A 10,529-nucleotide genomic window follows, 5' to 3' on the forward strand; every position below is an offset into this window, starting at 1 on the left:
GTTCCCTAAATATTTTTTTTTTTAAACATAAAAAAATAAAAAATAATAATATATAGAAATGTTCCCTCTTAACTGCACGCGCAGTAGCCCCGAGACTGCTGGGCAGAAATATCAGCCCACAGAGAGAAAGAAGCACGAGATTGAACTTCACTTAACTTTCTAGAGCAGTGGTCACCAACCAGTTGATCGCGATCAACTGGTCGATCTCCAAGGCATTCCTAGACCATCGCCAAACATTTCTGTAAAAAACGATAAAGCCTTGTATTCCTATTGTTAAAAAAAAAACAAAAAACATATATATATATATATATATATATAAATATATATATATTTTTAAATATATATATATATACTGGCGGTAGGTGCAACCGATTCAGCTGCCCTGCACGCTTGGTAGGCTAACTGTTGCCATTTTGAACATTTTAATATGTCGGAAGGTACAAACTTTGCCTTCCAGGCGGGCCCAGAGAGCAAATCAAGTGCACTATATGGGTACCGCTGGCCAATCGGATGGCTCAGATGACCGTGTCTGCAGTAACATATCAGGCATAAAAGAACCATGACTAGAGCGAGACTGTCAAGGAATACAGCAAAGAGATGCTGTTTTTATGAGTGAGTTCATGTTTAAGTTCTTTCTCAGCACTGTCAACACTTTGTATTCAACACTTTTATAAGCCATAACATGCGCATTCTTCCTATTTCCACTCAGTGCTACAACAAGCACTGCAGCAGTAATGAATGAGTAGGAAAGTGTATCTATAGGCTTGCGTTGTTGTTATTATTAGCGGCTTGGGTCTTTTTTAATATCGAGGAATATTTCACTTTCTCTATTCATAGGAGTAACAACAGGAATTTGTGCATGAGGCAGAAATAATGCGGTGCAACTGGAGTTTCGCCATCAGCTGGAAGACGGTGTCCCTTTTTGGTCAGTGTCGGAAAGGGAGAGCTGAGGAATGTTGAGAGGCGGACCCTCAGTCTGCTGCTCTCTCCCTCTGCTGAGACTGACCATTAGATGCAGGCACCATCAGCCCCGTAAAATAAAAATAAAAAGCAAATTATTTAAATGTATGCTCACTCAGCTGTGCTTCACGGATCTATTACCGGTGTGAACATATAGTCTACCTCAAATTTTGAAATATAATTTTTTTTAATGACCCGAACAACAATGCATTGGCAGGGCAATTCAAGCAAAGCCAATATGCGGTGATAATGTATTGGGCCTATGGCTTACTGCACAAACCTCATTGCTACAGTAGTGTTGTTAATTGGTTAATGTTGCTTAGGCTTACGTTTTTTAAAGCCATGTTTAAAAAAAAATCTGAGCGGTAGATCTCGGCTTGCATTTAGACTCAAAGCGATCTTGACTCAGAAAAGGTTGGTGACCACTGTCCTAGAGTTTTCCCTGTTAACACTATCAACGTTTCCCTTTACTGTGGCAATTATGATCCTTTCAATGCAACATATTGAAACAAAACAAACTTGTTGTAGGCAGAACGCATCGGAGTAGGATTGTATTGCATTGACACGCACTATGCAGCCCGTACTCTACACAGACCGGTGTGGCATAAACAATCAGAGCTGCAGTAGGCCTATATGCAAATAGACCATTGCCATATATGGATCTGTGCCATTTACTTTGAACTGGACTGTGTTTACAGCATGAGCGGTCGTGAGTAGATGCGCTTGTTTTGAGATCAAAGCGAGAGCTGCATGTAGCCACGCGTGCACATTTTGTTAATATCCGTTGCTAGTTATTGAGTTATTAGCCCAGTTATAGATCATTTGTAGTCAGCAATAGAGAAGTGATTGCTTCCTACAAGAGTACAAAACATTTCTAGACATCTTTGAAAAGCGAGTCAGGTAAAGAGCTTTTTTTTTGGCTTAAAGGGGCAGTGTATTTTGAGATAGGCTTGAATAAGCTAAGTAGCCAATAGGCAGAGGGTTGCATAATTTTTCTGATTCTCTGTAATAATGGTGTGGGTATAATAATGCATTTTATTTTCTTGTATCAAACAACACAACAACATTTTCAGTCACCTCCTTGTCTGAAGGACAAGTGGATAAACAGGTTAATGTCAAGCCCTGCATGTTTTATTTCAAAAGTCTCATGGAATGTAGGCCTACATTGAACACCACACATTGGCTGTTACTGTAGGCTGAATGATAGAACAGCTATTTCCATGTTAAATGGTTATGGGATGAATTTTCTCAGTTGTTTTTGATGGTAGGCCAATCTGGTAGGCCTACATTATTATCAAATAGCCACAGTAGCCTACATGGCCACTGTTAAAGCAGTAACTTAAAAAGGGCACAGCCTCAGTGTTCACAGTAAACGCACACTGGACGTTGCACAGACTTTTCACAATCTTCAAGTTTGCACTCAGCAGACCTGAAATTTGCTCAGCGCTGGAAAAAATTTGAGGGAACATTGGTGAAAGTATTCAGACACCTTGACTTTTTCCACATTTTGTTACATTACAGCCTTATTCTAAAATGGCAACAAAAAAACACACAATACCCCATAATCACAAATCAAAAACAGTTTTTTTTAGTTTTTGTAAATGTATTAAAAAAGAAAAAAAAGAAAAACCTTATTTATATAAGCATTCAGCCCCTTTGCTATGAGCTCGAAATTGAGCTCAGGTGCGTCCTGTTTCCATTGAACATCCTTGAGATGTTTCTACATCTTGATTGGAGTCCACCTGTGGTAAATTCAATTGATTGGACATGATTTGGAAAGGCACACACCTGTCTATATAAGGTCCCACAGTTGACAGTGCATGTCAGAGCAAAAACCAAGCCATGAGGTGGAAGGAATTGTCTGTAGAGCTTCTAGAAAGGATTGTGTTGAGGCACACATCTGGGGAAGGGTACCAAAACATTTCTGCAGCATTGAAGGTCCCCAAGAACACAGTGGCCTCCATCATTCTTCAATGGAAGATGTTTGGAACCACGAAGACTCTATCTAGAGCTGGCTGCCCGGCCAAACTGAGCAATCGGGGGAGAAGGGCCTTGGTCAGGGAGGTGACCAAGAACATGATGGTCAATCTGACAGAGCTCTAGAGTTCCTCTGTGGAGAAGGGAGAACCTTCCAGAAGGACAACCATCTCTGCAGCACTCCACCAATCAAGACTTTATGGTAGAGTGGCCAGACGGAAGCCACTCTTTAGTAAAAGGCACATTACAGCCTGCTTGGAGTTAGCCAAAAGGCACCTAAAGGCTCTCAGACCATGAGAAAGAAAATTCTCTGGTCTGATGAAACCAGATTGAACTCTTTGGCCTGAATGCCAAGCGTCACGTCTGGAGGAAACCTGACACCGTCCCTACGGTGAAGCATGGTGGGGGGATGTTTTTCAGCGGCAGGGACTGGGAGACTAGTCAGGATCGAGGGAAAGATGAACGGAGCAAAGAACAGAGAGAACCTTGATGAAAATCTGCTCCAGAGCGCTCAGGACCTCAGACTGGGCTGAAGGTTCACCTTCCAACAGGACAACGACCCTAAGCACACAGCCAAGACAACGCAGGAGTGGCTTCGGGACAAGTCTCTGAATGTCCTTGAGTGGCCCAGCCAGAGCCCGGACTTGAACCCGATGGAACATCTCTGGAGAGACCTGAAAATAGCTGTGCAGTAACGCTCCCCATCCAACCTGACAGAGCTTGAGAGGATCTGCAGAGAAGAATAGGTGAAACTCCCCAAATACAGGTGTGCCAAGCTTGTAGCATCATACCCAAGAAGACTCTATGCTGTAATCGCTGCCAAAGGTGCTTCAACAAAGTACAGAGTAAAGGGTCTGAATACTTATGTAAATTTGATATTTCCGTTTATTTTATTTTATAAATTAGCAAAAAATGTCTACAAACCTGTTTTTGCTTTGTCATCATGGGGTATTGTGTGTAGATTGATGAGGGAAAACAAACAATTTAATCTATTTTAGAATAAGATGTAACGTAACAAAATGTGGAAAAAGTCAAGGGTCTGAATACTTTCTGAAGGCACTGTATGATTTAAGTCAATGGTCTTTTCTACATTGCATTTTGACGCCACTACCAGTGAAGGCCCCCAGCTGTTGAGACAGTATATCATTAGTGAATTTATACTGAACAAATATTTAAACACAACATGCATCAATTTCTAAGATTTTACTGAGTTACAGTTCATATAAGGAAATCAGTCAATTGTAATTGAAATAAATTCATTAGGCCCTAATCTATGGATTTCACATGACTGAGAATACAGATATGCATCAGTTGGTCACATATACCTTAAAAAAAAATGGGCCTCACAATGGGCCTCAGGATCTGGTCAAGGTATCTCTGTGCATTCAAATTGCCATCGATAAAATGCAATTATGTTCGTACAGTAATGTTTTTACTATAGACTTGTTGTGGAAAAGAATTTGGCTAATCTGCCCTAGGTCAGATTCCCACTTCACCCACACACACACAGTGAAATGACCCAATTACGTTCTTTGCCTAGCAACAAAGAATTCTAACTCTATGTTCGTGATTAACTAAGTTTTAACTCATAGTCCACTAAAAAATATCCGTCATACTACACATTGATGAATTAACTTGAGTCAAATATAATTGGGCGACAATGTTGCATGGAATTAGATGTAGGGTAAAAATGAACTCTCAGGCAAGGAAACGAAATGAAAACTTTGAGTAAGGAAAAAGGTAGGTTACTACAGACAGTAGAGTCTATGTGTACAAAGCATACTTGTAATGACCTGTTGAGATTGGCATAGTTTGGTTATTACTCACAATGATGGATGTGTCACCATGCAGCAACAACACTGCAGACACTAGACTAGTATACAGTGGGGAAAAAAAGTATTTAGTCAGCCACCAATTGTGCAAGTTCTCCCACTTAAAAAGATGAGAGAGGCCTGTAATTTTCATCATAGGTACACGTCAACTATGACAGACAAAATGAGGGAAAAAAATCCAGAAAATCACATTGTAGGATTTTTAATGAATTTATTTGCAAATTATGGTGGAAAATAAGTATTTGGTCAATAACAAAAGTTTCTCAATACTTTGTTATATACCCTTTGTTGGCAATGACACAGGTCAAACGTTTTCTGTAAGTCTTCACAAGGTTTTCACACACTGTTGCTGGTATTTTGGCCCATTCCTCCATGCAGATCTCCTCTAGAGCAGTGATGTTTTGGGGCTGTCGCTGGGCAACACGGACTTTCAACTCCCTCCAAAGATTTTCTATGGGGTTGAGATCTGGAGACTCCAGGACCTTGAAATGCTTCTTACGAAGCCACTCCTTCGTTGCCCGGGCGGTGTGTTTGGGATCATTGTCATGCTGAAAGACCCAGCCACGTTTCATCTTCAATGCCCTTGCTGATGGAAGGAGGTTTTCACTCAAAATCTCACGATACATGGCCCCATTCATTCTTTCCTTTACACGGATCAGTCGTCCTGGTCCCTTTGCAGAAAAACAGCCCCAAAGTATGATGTTTTCACTCCCATGCTTCACAGTAGGTATGGTGTTCTTTGGATGCAACTCAGCATTCTTTGTCCTCCAAACACAACGAGTTGAGTTTTTACCAAAAAGTTATATTTTGGTTTCATCTGACCATATGACATTCTCCCAATCCTCTTCTGGATGCACTCTAGCAAACTTCAGACGGGCCTGGACATGTACTGGCTTAAGCAGGGGGGACACGTCTAGCACTGCAGGATTTGAGTCCCTGGCGGCGTAGTGTGTTACTGATGGTAGGCTTTGTACTTTGGTCCCAGCTCTCTGCAGGTCATTCACTAGGTCCCCCCCGTGTGGTTCTGGGATTTTTGCTCACCGTTCTTGTGATCATTTTGACCCCACGGGGTGAGATCTTGCGTGGAGCCCCAGATCGAGGGAGATTATCAGTGGTCTTGTATGTCTTCCATTTCCTAATAATTGCTCCCACAGTTGATTTCTTCAAACCAAGCTGCTTACCTATTGCAGATTCAGTCTTCCCAGCCTGGTGCAGGTCTACACTTTTGTTTCTGGTGTCCTTTGACAGCTCTTTGGTATTGGCCATAGTGGAGTTTGGAGTGTGACTGTTTGAGGTTGTGGACAGGTGTCTTTTATACTGATAACAAGTTCAAACAGGTGCCATTAATACAGGTAACGAGTGGAGGACAGAGGAGCCTCTTAAAGAAGAAGTTACAGGTCTGTGAGAGCCAGAAATCTTGCTTGTTTGTAGGTGACCAAATACTTATTTTCCACCATAATTTGCAAATAAATTCATTAAAAATCCTACAATGTGATTTTCTGGATTTTCTTTTCTCAATTTGTCTGTCATAGTTGACGTGTACCTATGATGAAAATTACAGGCCTCTCTCATCTTTTTAAGTGGGAGAACTTGCACAATTGGTGGCTGACTAAATACTTTTTTGCCCCACTGTATGCTAAACCGGTTTGCCTGCTAGGCTATACTTAAAACTGTAAGGCAACCAGCTGCAATGGGTGACTGACAAGCAACCCCATCTGCTAGGGAGGGGGGGTGGCAGGAGGTGGGTGGTTGGATGGAGAGATGTTGGATGGGTGGGATTGGGGGAATGGGATGGGATGGGAGGTTAGGGGTGGAGTTGAGGGAATGGGATGGGAGGTTAGGGGTGGAGGCTCACTTCTTGCTTCCAAAGTAAAATGATCAATACTTTGTACTTACAGTACATAAAAAGTGACTGTTAGTAGGATAAAAACCAATCAATGTACATGCAAAAACACAGGTATTGGAACAAACAATTCTGAAAATCAACCTGCAATTGAGCATGCTGTGAAATATGATAATGATGGGTGTGGTTTTGAGTGGTTTTGAGCATACATACATTTGTAATTTTACTCAACAAGCATGTTCAAATTCAGCTCGCTTCGAGCAGTTTGTTGATTCAACATAACATTTTAAGGCAACCAGCTGCAATAGGATTGTGAGTTTGTACAACATTTGGGAATATAGCTGAACCAACATACAGTGTTGCCTTCCAAAGGCAAACATGAATTTGTAATTCGACTAAACAAGTAATATGCATTCAGCTAACTGTGAGGAAGTTTGTTGAGTGAACAAACGTTCACACATTAGCTACATTTCTTGTCCTTCTCAAATCAAATCACATTTTATTGGTCACATACACATATTTAGCAGATGTTATTGCGAGTGTAGCGAAAAACTTGTGTTTCTAGCACCAACGGTGCAGTAATATCTAACAATTCACAACAATACACACAATACACACAAATCTAAAAGTAACAGAATGGAATTAAGAAATATATAAATATTAGGACGAGCAATGTCGGAGTGGCATAGACTAAAATACAGTAGAATAGAATACAGTATATACTTATGAGATGAGTAAAGCAAAAATATGTAAACATTATTAAAGTGACTAGTGTTCCATTATTAAAGTGGCCAGTGAAGTCTATGTATATAGGGCAGCAGCCTCTAAGATGCAGGGTTACATAACCGGGTGGAAGCTGCCTAGTGATGGCTATTTAACAGTCTGATGGCCTTGAGATAGAAGCTGTTTTTCAGTCTCTCGGTCCCAGCCTTGATGCACCTGTACTGACCTCGCCTTCTGGATGATAGCGGGGTGAACAGGCAGTGGCTCAGGTGGTTGTTGTCCTTGATGATCTTTTTGGCCTTCCTGTGACATTGGGTTCTGTAGGTGTCCTGGAGGGCAGGTAGTTTTCCCCCGGTTATGCATTGGGCAGACTGCACCACCCTCTGGAGAGCCCTGGGGTTGCGGCGGTGCAGTTGCCGTACCAGGTGGTGATACAGCCCGACAGGATGCTCTCATTTGTGCATCTGTAAAAGTTTGTGAGGGTTTTAGGTGTGAAGCCAAATTTCTTCAGCCTCCTGAGGTTGAAGAGGCGCTGTTGCGCCTTCTTCACCACACTGTCTGTGTGGGTGGACCATTTCAGATTGTCAGTGATGTGTACGCCGAGGAACTTTAAGCTTTCCACCTTCTCCACTGCAGTCCTGTCGATGTGGATAGGGGCGTGCTCCCTCTGCTGTTCCCTGAAGTCCATGATCAGCTCCTTTGTTTTGTTGACGTTGAGTGAGAGGTTATTTTCCTGGCACCACACTCCCAGGGCCCTCACCTCCTCCCTGTAGGCTGTCTCGTCATTGATGGTAATCAGGCCTACTACTGTTGTGTCGTCTGCAAACTTGATGATTGAGTTGGAGGCGTGCGTGGCTACGCAGTCATGGGTGAACAGGGAGTACAGGAGAGGGCTAAGCACGCACCCTTGTGGGGCCCCTGTATTGAGGATCAGCGAAGTGGAGGTGTTGTTTCCTACCTTCACCACCTGGGAGCGCCCAGTCATGAAGTCCAGGATCCAGTTGCACAGGGCGGGGTTCAGACCCAGGGCCCAGAGCTTAATGATGAGCTTGGAGGGTACTATGGTGTTGAATGCTGAGCTATAGTCAATGAACAGCATTCTTACATAGGTATTCCTCTTGTCCAGATGGGATAGGGCAGTGTGCAGTGCGATGGCGATTGCATCGTCTGTGGATCTATTGGGGCGGTAAGCAAATTGAAGTGGGTCTAGGGTGTCAGGTAAGGTAGAGGTGATATGATCCTTAACTAGCCTCTCAAAGCACTTCATGATGACAGAAGTGAGTGCTACGGGGCGATAGTCATTTAGTTCAGTTACCTTTGCTTTCTTGGCTACAGGAACAATGGTCGACATCTTGAAGCAAGTGGGGACAGCAGACTAGGATAGGGAGAGATTGAATATGTCCATAAACACTCCAGCCTGCTGGTCTGCGCATGCTCTGAGGACACGACTAGGGATGCCATCTGGGCCGGGAGCCTTGCGAGAGTTAACACGCTTAAATGTCTTACTCACGTCGGCCACGGAGAAGGAGAGCCCACAGTCCATGGTAGCGGGCCGCGTCGGTGGCACTGTGTTATCCTCAAAGCGGGCGAAGAAGGTGTTTAGCTTGTCCATAAGCAAGACTTCGGTGTCCGCGACGGGGCTGGTTTTCCCTTTGTAGTCTGTGATTGTCTGTAGACCCTGCCATATACGTCTCGTGTCTGAGCCGTTGAATTGCGACTCCACTTTGTCTGTGTACTGACGTTTTGCCTGTTTGATTGCCTTACGGAGGGAATAACTACGCTGTTTGTATTCAGCCATATTCCCAGTCACATTGCCATGGTTAACTGCGGTGGTTCGAGCTTTCAGTTTTGCGTGAATGCTGCCATCTATCCACGGTTTCTGGTTTGGGTAGGTTTTAATAGTCACAGTGGGTACAACATCTCCTATACACTTCCTGATGAACTGCGGCGGCTTATTCAAATATTTTGGGGAGTGGTTTACAAACAGCTCTTTTTGTGCAACCGTGAGTGAAAGTATCATTCCAGTTCATCTAATCTGTTGTGTGATTGAATGTAAAATATTACAATGGCCAGTGACATTTGGCCTTGTGTAACATGAGAAAAGTTGATTAAGTCAGTGGTTCTCAATTCTCTTTAGTGACCTCCACCTGTTCCAGCGCTAGCACACCTGATTAAACTAGTCAATTAACACAATAAGAACACCTATGGAATTTTAACAATATAATATGGCTAACCAGAATTTAAAAATTTTATGGTTTTTCTTAAGGGTCTATGAAGACCCTTTGAGAAAAAGGAAAGGTTATTTATAGAACTATTCTCCATAAAGGTTATTTAAAGAACCATAAAAAAGGGTTCTATATAGTCCCAAAAAGGGATGTTGTAACCATAGCGGAACCCTTTTTTTGGTGCTATATATAACCTTTTTTTAATGGTTCTTTATAGAACCTTAGGAAATTATTCTTTATAGCACCATGCAGTCTCCAATTAGAATCTTATGAACTTTATAGAACCATCAAAAAAGGTTCTATATAGCACCGCTATGGTTACAAGCCAAATAACCATTATTTGGCACTATATAGAACCATTTGTTTTTATTGTGTATGATCTAAATACTCATCTCCTCTCCCTGTAACTTAAACTTCATTCTGTGAAAATGGACAGAGAATTTTTGAGCAACTCTCCTGAGGCTTTTTAGTATGAAAATATTTGAAATCTCAATACTGACTCAAATCTCCCTCTGAGATGGAATCTGCTTCATCCCAGAGCTCTTGGCTTGTGTCCCAGTCAGTGTTGTAATGGCTGCTGAGGCAGCAGAGTCTAGTCTACTAAGACCAGTCTCTCTCTGCAGGCTGGCTGACCATTACACAAGGAAAGCAGCGTCTGCAGACAGAAGTATTTGTAGGGAAGCTCCCTGGTAATTAGTGTGAGCATTAGACAGGTAGAGGAAGGAGGAAGTGTAGTTCTACAAGAACATGGGGTGATGCTTCACTGGTTCTACACACTCGCACACACACACACATGCGTGCGCAAAACACACACATGCACAAACAAACGAACGCAAGCACGCATGCACAACCATGTAGGGAAATCTCACTAGTCATCCTCTTGTCCTCCCTCCTATTCCCTTGTCTCCCTGCATCCCTAAACCATAATTCATAATTCATCACCCTTTCAGCTTCTCCTCTTCTATGTGC

The sequence above is a fragment of the Coregonus clupeaformis genome, chromosome 31 (assembly GCF_020615455.1).
Source record: "Coregonus clupeaformis isolate EN_2021a chromosome 31, ASM2061545v1, whole genome shotgun sequence".
Lineage (NCBI taxonomy): Eukaryota > Metazoa > Chordata > Actinopteri > Salmoniformes > Salmonidae > Coregonus > Coregonus clupeaformis.